The 16,382-nt window shown below is 37.8% G+C and overlaps 3 protein-coding genes across 3 annotated transcripts in view; 1 reads left to right on the top strand and 2 right to left on the bottom strand.

Annotated features, from left to right (window-relative positions):
* Window positions 1–16,382, top strand: part of LOC127519819 (natural killer cell receptor 2B4-like) — a 176,199-nt gene that overhangs the window by 16,623 nt on the left and 143,194 nt on the right. The gene's annotated exons all lie outside the window — the stretch shown is intronic.
* Window positions 1–16,382, bottom strand: part of LOC127519834 (SLAM family member 5-like) — a 193,454-nt gene that overhangs the window by 77,944 nt on the left and 99,128 nt on the right. The window lies entirely within an intron of this gene.
* The window catches only part of LOC127519862 (SLAM family member 5-like), a 97,840-nt gene that overhangs the window by 46,369 nt on the left and 35,089 nt on the right, over window positions 1–16,382 (bottom strand). The window lies entirely within an intron of this gene.

Below are 16,382 nucleotides of genomic sequence, written 5' to 3'. Positions count from 1 at the left end.
AATTTAAGGCAGTCGATTTCTGCAAATGAAATTAGTTGACTCCAGTTTTAATTGAGTGCATGGTATTTTTACAGCAACATACTGTAACAATTTTTTACAGTGACGGTACTGTTTACAGAAATATTTTCCAACTCCTAAATGTTCCTGTAAGCACCATTTTCCACAACTGAAAGAAACATCATTCCACCATCAATTTGCCATGCAAAGGAGCTCCTCGCAAGATTTCTGATCAGGGAGTCAGAGGGTAAGTCAGAAATGTAGCCCAAGAACCAAGGACCACTCGGAAAGAGGTCCAGAAAGACTTGGAGTCAGCAGGTACGGTTGTCACAGAGAAAACAATAGGAAATGCCTCCATACCCACTAAACAAAGTTATGTCCAGAAGATGTCTTTTCAACGTCTTTGTCACAAAAGTCGTATGTTGAAAAGACATCCACTGAGGAGCCAGAATGAAAGTTTTTATGACTTCTTTTTTTCTTCTGCATGTCCGATATAGACGTTCATGGAACCTCTGCACAAGGTAAAAAAAAAAAAAAAAAAACTCAGCCACGGATCCATCCATAGGCAGTAAAACAAACATTCACACCTTTAGACAACTTAGCATCTGTAATTCACACATTTTTGGATTGTGAGGGAAACTCAAACCAGGAACCTTCTTGTTGTGAGGAGACAGTGTTTCCCACTGAGACACTTGTGCTGCCCTTAGACAGACATAAAATACACATATTTGTAGAATAATTATTTGAAAAAATAACTATTTCAGACTTTTTTTCATGTTCGTATGTAAAATAAAATAAGATAAAACATTTACAACTCTTTTTTGTATCTGTAAAAACCAGTGGTGCATTTCCCAAAGCGAACTGTGGTCGCTAGTTCCGTCGTTACCAATAGAGTTCAATGGGACTTACGACTATAGTTGACTAATGATGGTTTCGGGAAACACACCCAGACTGACTTTATTTCTGTCAGATGTCTACAGAAGTTCTTATTTAGGTTTAGATGTTGATGTTTGTTTTGTTTGAAGTCACCATTGTGGTGTTCAGTATTTGCTTTAGTTGGACCTCATATTGTGTTAGCTTTTCTTTGGCTGCTGTAACTGTGTGTTTGTAAAACTCATTTGTTGTGGCAAAGAAAGCCAAGATCCTTGTTGATGAAAACAAAATCATTGCAAAATGAACATTTAAGAGCTGATAATATCTGATCTTGCTTTTCTTTGCCACAACAAATGTGTTTTACAAACACACAGTTACAGCAGCCAAAGAGAAGCAAACACAAGAAATACGAGGACCAAGGTCCCAACCAAATCAAACACTGTCCACCACAATGGTGACTTCAAATAAAAAAAAAAAAAAAAACTTCTAAACCTTTGTTAATTCTCAATAAGAACTTCTGTAGACATCTGACAGAAATAAAGTCAGTCTGGTAATAATAAGTGAAGCTGGTAATGCTGTTTGTGGAGTTTAATCAGATCTTCAGAGATTTAACCCCTTAACTGTCACAATCCTGTTGGCGGGACGCCTCCCAGCCAGCACGCCCATGTAGGCCCTACATGGTTTAGCTCAGATGAAATGAACACTGTTCAGAGTGCACACTACAGGCTGTTAAATGTAACACTGAATCAGTGTTGGAGTTAATGAAATAATTAAGTAATTAATTAAGTGATGACTGAGCATTATTGAAGATAGCTGCTGTTAACAAGCAGAATCAATGAAGGAAACAGAAACAACAAGAACAGAAAAAATCGAAACACTAGAACTACAACTGACTTCAGTCGCAGCCTTAGATAAAAGAAGACATTAAATCTCTCAAGATTCAAGCAGAGGAGGATTAAACAACTCCATATATAGCAGATCTTATTGAGAATTAAGAGAGAGAGTTTTTGTAGTTGATTATTTATTAAAATTAGTTTGTTTTATGCCACCATCATTGTGATCAGTGTTTACTTTAGTTGAGTAGTTTGACTTGTCTTTGTAATATTAGAGTTTCTCTGGTTGTTGTAATTGAATTTGTTATAGTAAGAAAAGCAAGAAAAAACGCAATCTGATGCTGTGACGGCTTCATGATAAGAATATAATCATTGTGTAGTGGTTTAATTCCCTGATCTCATGATTGAGTTTAATATGAGTAACATCTTACTAACTTTGTGTTATTGTGACTCATGTAAAGATCCAACACAATTTTAACTGAAAAATCTGAATGAGTTTTAAAACAGATTGTACACTAAGTACCTTAAACTACGGTGAGATTTACTCACAAATATACATCAAGAATCAGCCTATGAATCTCAACAATGATTACATGCTTAATGCCGCAATGCATTCTGGGGGCCATAGATGAGTTTAGCATGATGCACCCAGAATGCATTGTGGCATGGAGCATGTCATCATTGTTGAGATTCATACGCTGATTCTAGATGTCTGTGTGTGAAGAAATTTTTACAGAGTTTTAAAGTGTTTAGTGTTTAATGTGTTTTAAAACTAATTCAGTTTTTTTGATTAATACTAAAGGTCCAATACAAACTTAACATTTTGTTCAGATAAAGCTGAGAGTTGCTAGTAAATTACTGTTTTTCTACAGTTTGTTGCTGTAGAAAAGCGTTTCACTATGCGTGTTTTTTTCATTTTACACCTTTCACTCTTTAAACCCCACAACAAAATCCCCAGTGATTAATGAACAGTTATTTGTGTCCACACTACAGAGTGTTAGAGTAACACTGAAGCGCTGTTGAAGTTAATGAGATAATTAAGTGATTAATTTAGTGATGATTGAGAATTAGTGACAAACTCCTGCTGTTAACAAGCAGAATCACTGAAGGAAAAGAAACAAGGACAGAAAAAAGACAAGCAGAAACACAAGAACTACAACTGACTTCCAGCCACAGCCCTAGATGAAATCAACTGAAGATAAAAGAAGACATTAAATCGCTCAATATCCCAGCAGAGGAGGGTTAAACAACAAAAATATTACCAGCTTCACTTATTACTAGATTGACTTTATATTCTTTCAGATGTCTACAAAAGCTCTTATTGAGAATTAACAGCGCTTCAGATGTTGTTTTATTGTTTTGTTTGATGTTACCATGATGGAGACCAATGCTCGCTTTAGTTGTGCTCTTGACACTTGTCTTGTAATGTTAGTTTCTTTTTGGCTGCTGTAAATGTTTTTTTTTTTTTTTTTTTGTTAAAGCACACCTGTTACGGCATGAAAAAGCAAGAGAAGTTGTGATTAGGTGTTGTTGGTTATGTTTTGATCATGACGTGATCATTATACAGTGCTTAATTCCTTGAACTTATCTAGTGTCTAATCCATTATCAGAGATCTAAAAAAAAAATTAAAAAAATTTAGTTTTATATTACAAACTTTGTGACACTACAGCAAATGATGCAGTGCTGAGAGGCCAGATAAGGATTTTTAAACTCATCATTTACAAAACAAATGTTTGAACTACGACATCACTTAGATTCAAAGAGACATCAAGAATCATCATATGAATCTCAACAATGGTGACAATCAACAAAAACGATAAACAGATAAACTCTGAACATCACAAAACACACTACTAAAAGTCAACACAAAAACAACAGCAAAAATAAAGGCAAACAGTAAGAATTAAAGAAAATAACCTGGCAATTCAGCTGCATAATTTATTCATGCCGCAATGCATGCTGGGAGTCATGGATGAGTGTCGTACTATGCTGGTACCCAGCATGCATTGTGGCATGAAGCTTTTGATTGTCACCATTGTTGTGATTCAAATGCCAATTGTTGATGTCTGTGTGACTCTGAATGATTCTGTAGTTTAAAATGTTTTGAGCACAAACTGTTTTCAAAATCCTTTATATTATCTGGTTGTAACAGCAGAGATAGATTTCATCTGTCAAATCACAGGAATGTCATACTAAAAGTGTAAAACATGACCTATATAATAGATTAGACTCTGATGAGATCAACACAAAGCCATTTTGATGAAGATTATAACCATTAATAATTGGGTAACATCATCTGATCATATTTTCTTTTCTGTCGTAACAAATGTGTTTTAAAAACACGGTTACAGCAGCCAAAGAAAAGCTAATGTTAAATAATCAAGGGTCAAGAGCACAACTAAAGCAAACACTGACTTCCATCATGGTGACATCAAACAAAACAATAAAACAACATCTAAACAGAGGTGGAAAGTCCAGGGATCAAAAAAGTAAAAGTCCTGCCATATTTTTATTCCACCCACTGAAGCAGTGTTAAAGTTAATGAGATAAATAAGTGATTAATTGAGTGATGATTGACCACTATTGAAGACACCTGATGTTAACAAGCAGAATCACCAAAGGAGAAAAATCACAATTTTTTTAATCACCATCACAGAGATCAGAGTTTGATTAAGTTGGGCTCTTGACCCTTGACTTTTTAATATTAGAATTTGTTTGGGCTGCTGTAACTGAGTTATAACAGCTATACAAACAAAGAGGCGTTGGTTATGTTTTCATATAATCATTATTTGATCTGAATCACCAAACACATTTAGAGCCCAATCTCTGAGTTAGATTTACATTATTGATTGCAGCAGAAGATCAGCTTTTTCAATATAATCCAAAGGTTTTATCAAAAGTTGCTCAAAAAAAAAAAAAAATGTAAAAAATCACCTTCATTTAGACACACAGACATCAAAAATCAGCGTATGAACAGTGCTGCTGTAATCAATAATGTAAATCTAACTCAGAGATTGGGCTCTAAATGAGTTCAGTGATTCAGATCAAATAATGATTATGCAATAACAACCAACACCACCTGATCATCTTTTCTCTTTGCTTGTCTGGCTGTTACAACTCAATTACAACAGCCCAAACAAAATCTAATATTAAAAAGTCAAGGGTCAAGAGCTCAACTAAAGCAAACCCTGACCTCTGTGATGGTTTCTTAAAAATTGTGATTTTTCTCCTTTGGTGATTCTGCTTGTTAACATCAGGTATCTTCAATAATGGTCAATCATCACCTCCATTAAACACTTATTTATCTCATTAACTTTATCGCTGCTTCAGTGGATGGAATAAAAATATGGCAGGACTTTTACTTTCTGACCCCTGGACTTTCCACCTCTGCTGCTGTAGACGTGTGACAGAAATAAAGTCAGTCTGGTTAGTAATAAGTGAGGCTGGTAATGCTGTTTGTGGAGTTGTTTAATCAGATCTTGAGAGATTTAACGTCTTCTTTTATCTTCAGTTAATTTTATCTTTTTCTGTTCTTGTTGTTTCTCTTTCCTTCACAGAGGTGGACATTCCAGGGATCAGAAAGTAAAAGTCCTGCCATATTTTTATTCCACCCACTGAAGTAGTGTTAAAGTTAATGAGATAATTAAGTGATTAACTGAATGATGATTGACCGTTATTGAAGACACCTGATGTCAACAAGCAGAATCGCCAAAGGAGAAAAATCACAATTTTAGTCACCATTATGGAGATTATGCTTTGCTTTAGTTGAGCTCTTGACCCTTGACTTTTTAATAGTAGATTTTGTTTGGCTGCTGTAACTGAGTTATAACAACCAGACAAGCAAAAAGAAAAGATGATCAGATGGTGTTGGTTATGTTTTTACATAATCATTATTTGACCTGAATCACTGAACTCAAAAAAAAAAAAAAAAAAAAAAAAAAAAAAAATCATCTGATTGTAAAATTAAAGTACAATATTCTAATTTAAATAAAGTGCAAAAAACTTCAACAGAAATTTTTATTAAAACACATTACACACTAAACACTTTAAAACTTCTGCAACACTTTCTCACACACAGACTATATATACGCTGATCTAGAATCAGCGTATGAATGTCAACAATGGTGACATGTTTCATGCCACAATGCATTCTGGGTGCATCATGCAAGAAAGAATGCATTGCAGCATTAAGCATGTCACCATTGTTGAGATTCATAGGCTGATTCCTAAAGTATGTTTGTGAGTAAATCTCACTGTAGTTTAAAGTGCTTAGTGTACAATCTGTTTTAAAGCTCATTCATATTTTTTGATTAAAACTGTGTTGGATCTTTACATAAATCACAATAAAACAAAGTTAGTAAAAAATTGCTCATATTAAACTCAGGCATAAGATCAGTGAATTATGCCACTACACAATGATTGTTTTCTTATCATGAAGCAGCCACACCATCATATTGTGTTTTCTCTTGCTTTTCTTGTTATAACAAACTTAGTTACAACAGCCAGATAAGCTCTCACATGTAACGCCATGCCAGCAGAGGGAGCCATCCACTGAATACTGACTGAGATCTACTCCCTCTGCTGCTTCTACCTTAACTTCCTGTTTGGTGACTATTTAGCCAGAGAAGCTACATCCATGCTTTGTGAAGTATTGCCAGTTACACTGCCTTACCGAGCGTTTTCTTGTTTTCTTGTTTGCTGACCACGTGTATGATTCTGCCTGCTTATCTTGGATTGTCTGGATTATCCCTTTCTGATTTGGCTGCCTGATTGGACTGATATCTGTGTTTGGACCTATTGCCTGCCTGCCACTCTGCCTTGGGATTCTCCCTTGTGTATGTTCTTGGATTGGACTGATATACTGGTATTGACCCATTGCCTGTCTACGATATTTGTTTGTTCCTGTTGCTGCTCAACAAACCCTCTGCAAATGGATTCTACTTCGGACTCCACGTCCTCTTTACAGAATACTTCGCCAAACATGAATCCAGCAGAGGTAGCCAACCTGCAAGCAGCATTTGCTTACCAGACCGAAGCCATAAAGGGCTTTCAAGAACAGCTCGTTCAACTCTGATCAGTCAATGAACATCTGACTCACTACATCCGCTCACTTCCTCCACCCCCGCTGAACACAGTAAGCCTTGCTCTCCCTGACAAATTTGATGGTTCTGCTGAACATTGTAGAGGCTTTATTCGCCAAGTCAGAATATACTTTGATCATCAAAGAGAGAAGTTCGAGTCAGATGAAAAGAAGTGTGCATTTCTAGTGACGCTATTGACTGGCAGAGCAATCGACTGGGCTTCTGCTGTGTGGGATAGTGACGTACAAATTAGAACCTCTGTGGATTATTTTATTCAACAATTGCGAGAAGTGTTTGAATATCCTGCTGGGGGCAAGAATATCTCAACTCAACTACTTCACCTCTCCCAAAACAACTGCACGGCAGCTGATTATGCAGTCGAGTTTAGAACACTTGCAGCTCAGAGCGGTTGGAATGATATCTCTCTTAAGGCCGTGTTTCAATGAAGTTTCAGCCCCGAACTACAAGTAGAGTTGGCATGCAAAGGAGATGATTTGTTGTTTTCTGAGTATGTAAACCTGGCCATACGTGTTGACAATCTTATGAGACAAGCTCCCTGACGTAGAAGTGCATGTAACCCCTGCAACAGTGTCATGTAACCCCTGCATTCAATGTATCTACCCCTGAAACCACAGTCAGCAATGAACCCATGCAACTGAACTTCTCAAGGCTTTCTGAGGAAGAGAGAGCGAGACGTTGTCAGTTACGCCTGTGCTTTTACTGCAGCGAGACAGGACACCACAGCTCAGGATGTCCACACAAGAGCCAAACCGCCTCTAGGGTATATATCGAACACTTTGCATTACTTAGCAATAAGTCCTTCACACTTCCTGTTACCCTAAGAACTGAGAATCTTTCTGTTAATTTGACAGCGATGATCAATTCTGGAGCTGCCTTGAACCTGATCAACAAGGACCTCACACAAAAATATAACATCCCTTTCCAACCATGCACTCCACCAATCAGGATCAAGGCGATTGATGATACACCCATCGGAAAAGGAATAACTCATCAAACTAAAACTCTAACTCTTACCGTGGGACTATTTCATCAAGGATCCATTACTCTGTACCTCATGGACTCCCCCCAGCATGACCTCATCCTTGGATTTCCGTGGCTGAGCGCTCACGATCCAAGCATCTCCTGGCAGCACGGTGAGCTTATTCATTGGTCCGATTTCTGCATGAATCATTGTCTCACCGCAAGCCCCCTTCCATGTCTCACAACCAGTGTGGAAAGCCCCGAAACGAACCTGAATGTTGAAATCCCAACATGCTACCATGACTTAATGGAGGTCTTCAGTAAAGTCAAAGCTACCTAATTACCTCCTCCTCATCCTTGGGATTGTGCTATCGACCTCCTCCATAATGCCATGCCTCCCAAGAGTAAGAAATGAAAGTCAAGCCATGGAGGAATACATCACAGAGGCCCTGAATTCTGGCTTCATCCGACCCTCAACTTCACCGGCAGCTACAGGCTTTTTCTTCGTTGAGAAAAAAGATGGAGGTTTGAGACCTTGTATGGATTACAGAGGATTAAATGATGTGACTGTGAAATTCCACTATCCCCTTCCACTAGTACCCTCAGCTTTAGAACAACTGCGTGAAGCTACCATCTACACCAAGCTTGATCTGCGAAGTGCCTACAAAGAGGGTGATGAGTGGAAGACTGCCTTTATCACCACTAGGGGGCACTATGAATATTAGGTAATGCCGTATGGCCTGGCTTACTCACCTGCTGTTTTTCAATCTTTCATCAATGAAATCTTTCGAGACCTGTTGAACCAGTATGTGGTTGCATACATCGACAACATTCTGATATAGTCCAAATCAGAGACAGAACACATCACTCACGTCAGAACAGTCCTTTCTCGGTTACTGGAGAATCAACTCTACGTCAAGGCAGAGAAATGCGAATTCCATGTCAAACAAACCTCATTTCTAGGCTACCAAATAAGTCATCAAGGGGTGAAAATGGATACAACCAAGTGAAAGCAGTCATTGAATGGCCTCAGCCCTCAACAGTGAAAGAACTCCAATGGTTTCTGAGATTTGCAAACTTCTATAGCTGTTTCATTCGTAACTATAGCATGATAGCATCACCTCTGACCTCACTTCTGAAGGGAAAACCTACAAAATTAAGGTGGACAGATGAAGCTCCCAACTCCCTGAAAGAGAGATTCACCACAGCACCCATCTTGAAACATCCAGACCCCAATCTGCCCTTCATCGTGGAGGTAGACTTTCTCAGCGACATGGTCAACCAAGCAAACTGTATCCTTGTGCATTCTTCTCCAGGAAATTAATGGCAGCCGAAAGAAACTATGATGTGAGAAACAAGGAACTTCTTTCCATGAAATCTGCCCTTGAAGAATGGCGACACTGGCTAAAAGGTGCAGCACATCCATTCCAGATCATAACTGACCATAAAAATCTTGAATACATAAAGAGTTCAAAACGTCTGAACCCACGCCAAGCTCGATGGTCGCTGTTCTTCACCCGCTTCCAGTTTACTGTAACCTACAGACCAGGCAGTAAGAACAGTAAGGCCGACGCTCTGTCTAGACAGTATGACCTCTCCACTGACAATGTCCATCCTGAACCCATTCTTCCACCATCCATCGTCTTAGCTCCTGTAACTTGGGATATCATGGAGGAAATTCAGAAAGGACAACAATCAGAACCAGCACCCTCCAATTGCCCACCTGGCAAACAATATGTACCACAAAGTTTACGCCTCCGTGTCATGCAGTGGGTCCATTCATCCATCGCCTCGGGTCATCCTGGCATATCTCGCACCCTCCAGTTGTTACAAAACACTTTCTGGTGGCCAGCTATGTCACAAGCTGTTACAGACTATGTAAAATCATGCCAAGTCTGTGCTCAATCTAAGACCCCCAAAGAATTACCCTCAGGCCTCCTACAACCATTACCAATTCCCCAACGCACCTGGTCTCACCATTCCATAGATTTTGTCATAGATCTACCCCCTTCAAACGGATTCACCACTATCCTAGTCATCTTTGACCGCTTCTCCAAATCTTGCCGTCTGGTACCATTAAAGGGACTCCCCACAGCCATGGAAACCGCACAAGCCTTATTTTATCATGTCTTCCGAGTCTATGGTCTACCTGATGACATAGTCAGCAACAGAGCAAGGTTATAATCGTTAACGAAAACGAGCGAAAAAACAAAAACTAGGTGGGAAAAAACATTGTCGTTAACTGAAATAAAAATAAAAATGAGGCATTACAACAAAACAATAACTAACCAAAACTGTAATGTGTGTTTGGTAAAACTAACTAAAATAAAATAAAATTATAGATTAAATGTCCTTAGTTTTCGTCTTTATCAATGTCTTTCATAGAGCAAATAGCGTTCAGCTGCATTTCCTTTCCCTACGTCTCTCACTCACGCGTCTCTGTCACATACACGCGCGCACATGTGCGCGCACACACAGCCCCTCCCCTCCGTGCACACCGTGTCTCCATGAGAACGAGTGTATGACGTTGAAAGAAAGTTCGTGAAAGGTTGGTATCTCGTGAACACCTTTACACAATTACACAATAAAAAGTGGTATAAAAATATTTTTAATTCTGAATATAATTTTGTCAGTGTGTTAATGTCGACCCGAGAAGCGATTGCTACTTTAGAAAGTTAACTAGTCGCAAGTTTGAGGTAAAATGCACTTGGGTTGTCAATGTCAAAACACTATATAAGCTGTGATTTAAATATTAAATAATGTTATGTCATTTGTTTACTCTTACACTGAATGTTTGCTGCTTCAATCCAGATGAGTAGGCTATTGTATAGGGTAAATTTAGTATAGGGTGTGAAAGTTGTACGGCTGTGGTATTTGTTTAGGGTGTGAATTCTGTATAGAAGATGTGTAGATTTTTGGTACGGCGTGTGGATTTTGTAAGAGGTAAAGGAATTTCAGTGGGGTGTGAATTTTGTATAGGGTGTTAAATGTGTATATTTTGTGAAGGTGTGAATCATATTTTATATTATAAAGTTCTCTGTAACGAATTATTAACGAAGGAATTATTTTGATCGCCCCCTCTCCCCCCCAAACAAGAAATTCCGACATTCCATGGCATCATGGCGGTACCGAAAGTTGGAAGAAAGCGGCAGAGTCCTATTTGGGATTACTTTGAATATGACTGTGTGTCACACACACTAAAAAAATTGAAAAGCTGTATTTAAAGTTTTTTTTTTTATTATTAGTTATTTGTCATGTTCTTTTCTCAGATTGAGCTCCCTGACAATCTGACAGAAATGTCTTGTTGTGGCTCAAAAATGGGTTGAATACATGCGGTTCATGTATGTCTTTTTAGTCTGTTGGCTCTTTAGGTTTTTTACTGGCACACGTCACTTACACATTTTGCACTTACTGCGGAGTGTTGAGACATATTTGTGCCCATATATACATTTTATGTACTGGTTTTATTTTTGAATGAATATTTTCTAAAATTGTATGATGTTTTTGTTATTATTACACAATACTTTTTCTGACCTTTTTGAATCTTGCCCCTGACAAATAACCCAAATTACAAAAAAAGACTAAAACTAATAAAAACTAAACTAAAACTAAGCATTTTCAAAAAATAAAAACTAAACTAAACTAGCAAACCCACTTTAAAAACTAATTAAAACTAAACTGAATTTGAAAACAAAGTCAAAATGAAATAAAAATAAAAACTAATGAAAAATCCAAAACTATAATAACCTTGCAACAGAGGTACCCAATTCACTTCTCAGGTTTGGAGGGCCTTCTGTAAGCACCTTGATATCAACATCAGCCTCACCTCGGGTTATCACCCTCAAGCAAACGGCCAAGTGGAGCGTCTGAATCAAGAAATCAGCAGATACCTCTGACCATACTGTAGCAGAGAACAAGACCATTGGTCAGAATTCCTGCCCTGGGCCGAATATGCTCAAAATTCATTGGTTCACTCATCTACAGGTATAACCCCCTTCAAGTGTGTCCTAGGCTTCCGGAGAACCCTCATCAGTCCAAGCAGTGGACGACTGGATTCGATGCAGTGAGAGGGTGTGGGACAGTGCTCACGTCCATCTGCAGAGAGCATTGAGAACTCAGGAACTGCAGGCTAACCGACACCGCCGCCCACATCCTCCTTATCAACCTGGGCAACGGGTCTGACTCTCCACCAGAGATCTGAAGTTGCGGCTACCAAGCAGGAAGCTCAACCCAAGGTATGTTGGCCCTTTATTAATGAGGTCACTTACCAATTAGAGCTTCCTGCTAACTACCGTATCTCTCCCTCCTTTCATGTTTCCCTCCTGAAACCGGTCCACCTGGAGCCTGGCCCCAACAACAAAGCTCAAGAGCCACCACCGCCATTGGACATTGAAGGTGTCCCTGCTTAAAGGGTAAACCTGTTATTGGACTCAAGGCACAGAGGGGGTCAGCTATAGTATCTGGTGGACTGGGAGGGCTACGGACCTGAGGAGATCATGGGTAGCCGCCCATGACATTCTGGACCCGTCTCTCATCGAGGAGTTTCATTGAGCCAGACCCGAACGACCAGCACCATGACCAAGGGAATGGCCTCGGAGAGCGTCAGGAGACGCTCCTAGAGGAGGGGGTTCTGTAACGCCATGCCAGCAGAGGGAGCCATCCCCTGAATACTGACTGAGATCTACTCCCTCTGCTGCTTCTACCTTGACTTCCTGTTTGGTGACTATTTAGCCAGAGAAGCCATGCTTTGCGAAGTATTGCCTTACCAAGCGTTTTCCTTGTTTTCTTGTTTGCTGACCACGTGAATGATTCTGCCTGTTTGTCTTTGATTGTCTGGATTATCCCTTTCTGATTTGGCTGCCTGATTGGACTGATATCTGTGTTTGGACCTATTGCCTGCCTGCCACTCTGCCTTTGGATTCTCCCTTGTGTATGTTCTTGGATTGGACTGATATGCTGGTATTGACCCATTGCCTGTCTACAATATTTGTTTGTTTCTGTTGCTGCTCAATAAACCCTCTGCAAATGGATTCTACTTCAGACTCCACATCCTCTTTACATCACATTACAAAGATAAGTCAAACTACCCAACTAAAGTAAACACTGATCACCATGATGGTGGCATAAAAACACAAATTTCAATAAAAAAAATCATCAACAACAACAAAAAAAAAAACTCTCTCTCTTAATTCTCAATAAGAGCTTCTGTATATGGAGTTGTTTAATCCGCCTCTGCTGAGATCTTGAGAGATTTAATGTCTTCTTTTATCTAAGGCTGCAGCGGAAGTCAGTTGTAGTTCTAGTGTTTCGATTTTTTCCATTCTTCTTGTTTCTCTTTCCTTCATTGATTCTGCTTGTTAACAGCAGCTATCTTCAATAATGCTCAGTCATCACTTAATTAATTACTTAATTATTTCATTAACTCCAACACTGATTCAGTGTTACATTTAACAGCCTGTAGTGTGCACTCTGAACAGTGTTCATTTCATCTGGGCTAAACCATGTGGGGCCTACATGGGTGTGCTAGCCTATGAATCTCAACAATGGTGACATGCTTAATGCTGCAATGCATTCTGGGGGCCATAGATGAGTTTTGCATGATGCACCCAGAATGCATTGTGGCATGAAGCATGTCACCATTGTTGAGATTCTTAGGCTGATTCTAGATGTCTGTGTGTGAGGAAGTTTTGTAAGAGTTTTAAAGTGTTCAGTGTACAATGTGTTTTAAAATTAACTCAGCTTTTCTGACTGAAACTGAAGTTCCAACACAAACTTAATAACATTTTGTTCAGATAAAGCTCAGTCATTGGATCAGTGAATTAAGCCACTACATGACAACTATATTTTTATCATAAAGCAGCTGATCACATTTTCTCTTGTCTTTCTTGTCATAACAAACAGCTACAACAGCCTGAGAACAACTAACACTAAAGAAACCAAGAGTAAAACTGCCTAACTAAAGCAAACACTGACCTCAACAATGGTGACATCAAACAAAACTATTATTTTCAACAAATCATCAACATCTAAACCTCTGCTAATTCTCAATAAGATCTTCTATAGATGTCTGACAGAAATAAAGTCAATCTGGTTAGTAATAAGTGAAGCTGGTAATGCTGTTTGTGAGTTGTTTAATCAGATCTTGAGATATTTAATGTCTTTTATCTTTAGTTGATTTCATCTAAGGCTGTGGCTGAAGTCATAGTTCTTGTTGTTTCTCTGTCCTTCTGTGATTCTGCACGTTATCACCTAATTATCCCATTAACTCCAACACAGATTCAGTGTTCCATTTAACAGCCTGTAGTGTTCACACTGAGTAGTGTTCTGGGCTAAACCATGTGGGGCCTACATGGGTGTGCTGGTTGGGAGCCGTCTGGCCAGCGGGACCATGACAGTTGGGCTCTTGACCCTTGACTTTTTAACATTAGATTTTCTCTGGCTGCTTTAAATGCATTTCTGATACACGTTTGTTATAGCAAAAAAAAAAAAAAAAAAACGGCAAGAAACACTCACAGATGATGTTAGTCACTTTTTAAATAATGTAGTTATCACCATATTCAGGTCTCTGACTAAATTATTAAACATTAGTTGTAATTTCACATGCCAATACAACTGCATTGCTGTCATATTATAAACAATTTTATTAAATCATTATGCAGAAAATGTTTTTTTTTTTTTTTGAGGTCATGCAGACTCACACAGACATCAACAATCAGCGTATGAATAGTGACAATAAAAAAAAAAAAAAAAAAAAAAAAAATCAGATCAACTCTGAACATCACAAAACAAGCTACTAAAGTCACAAAAAAGCTTTGTTGATTGTCACCATTGTTGAAATTCATATGTTGATAATTGATGTCTCTGTGCTCCAAAAAAAAAAAACCTGCTGAAAACATTTTCTGCGTAATGACTTAAAAATCAGAATACTAAGTTATCATAATGATTCCACAATATCACAAGGTTACAGTAAACCATGTGAAATTAACAGTTAATATACTCAGAAATTTGACACTATGTGATATCAGTGAATCAGACCTCTTTGTGATAACTATATCAATAAACAGCCAAAATCATCTGATCACATTTTTTTCTGCATTTTTTGCTAACAAACATGCATCAGAAACACACAGTTAAAGCAGTCAGAGAAATATTAACATGGAAAAAGTCAAGGGTCAAGAGCTCAACTAAAGCAAACACCGACCTCCATAACAGTGACTTTAAACTTTTTTTCAATAAGACATCAACATCTAAATCTTTATTTCTTTTATACAAAACTTCTTAATGAGAATTAACAAAGTCTGGTCTGTAATAAGTGAAGATACTGAGATCTTGAGAGATCTGTTAGTGTTTAATGTTCTGTTGTTGTCAGTCATTTGAATCAAATCAGGAAATACCTGTAAAATAACAGTATTTTTAAGATTTAAAAAAAATGTATGTTAAAGTTTTTTGCACTTTATTTAAATTAGGATATTTTACTTTCATTTAATGGTTTTTGTTTGGCAGCCGCTGCTGCCAGTCATTGACTTTTTTTTTTTTACGATTTTTTTTTAAAGTGAAGATATTTGATCGTAATAATTCAGGAATTACCTGTAAAGTAACAGTGTTTTTCAGTTTATTTAAATTAGGATATTTTACTTTAATTTTACAGCATTTTTTGACAGCCACTGCTGCCAGTCATTTGACCATTTTTTTTAATGATTTTTTTTAAAGTGAAGGTATTTGATCGTAAAATAACACTGTTTTTTAGTTTATTTAAATTAGGATATTTTACTTTAATTCTACAGGGTTTTTTGGCTGCCATTCGTTTGACCATTTTATTATTTAACTGTTTTGTTACTGTTTAATTACTGATTATTTTGTGATTTTACATACATTTGCTTGTAATTTAAGAAAACATAAAAAATACTGTATAAAAAATACAGTAAAATTTCTGTAAAAAAAATATGTGAATTACTGTAATTTTTTATTAATGTATGTATAGTTTTGAGTATAATTTAAAATAAAAGAAAATTCCGTAAAATCAGGATTTTTTTTTATAGCGCACAACAGTTGGAAAGGTCTGAACTTCTGGGAGAATTTAGTGTGGTCAGATGAAACAAAAATCGAACTTTTGGCAACAATACCACATGCCATGTTTTGAGGAGAAATGGCTTTGAATGATCCTAAAAATACCATACCAACAGTGATGTTTTTGAGGTGGAAGAATCATGGTATGGGGCTGTTTCTCTTCTTATGATACTGGCAGAATCAATATTATTGAAGGGAAGATGAATGGAGCCATGTACTGGGAATTCTTGAGATGAATTTGTTGCCATTCACCAGGATGATGAAGACGAGACTTTGGTGGACCTTCCACCAGGACAACAATCCAAAACACACTGCAAAGGAGAGTTTGAACTGGTTCCAGAAGAAGAAAATAAAGTTGTTAGAATGTCCCAGTAAATCACCACCTAAATCCAACAGAGAATTTGTGGTAGGAACTGAAGATCAGAATTCACAAGAGAGACCCCCAGAATAATTACGATTTAAAGTTTAGTCATACAGGATGTGCCTTGAAACTGTCATTGCAAAAAAGTATTTTCCACCAACTATTAAATACAATTTCAGTTAGTGTGT

The sequence above is a fragment of the Ctenopharyngodon idella genome, chromosome 10, assembly GCF_019924925.1.
Source record: "Ctenopharyngodon idella isolate HZGC_01 chromosome 10, HZGC01, whole genome shotgun sequence".
Taxonomy (NCBI): Eukaryota; Metazoa; Chordata; class Actinopteri; order Cypriniformes; family Xenocyprididae; genus Ctenopharyngodon; species Ctenopharyngodon idella.
Note: the sequence above shows the minus strand (reverse complement) of the source record. Positions and strands in the feature narration are given on the sequence as shown.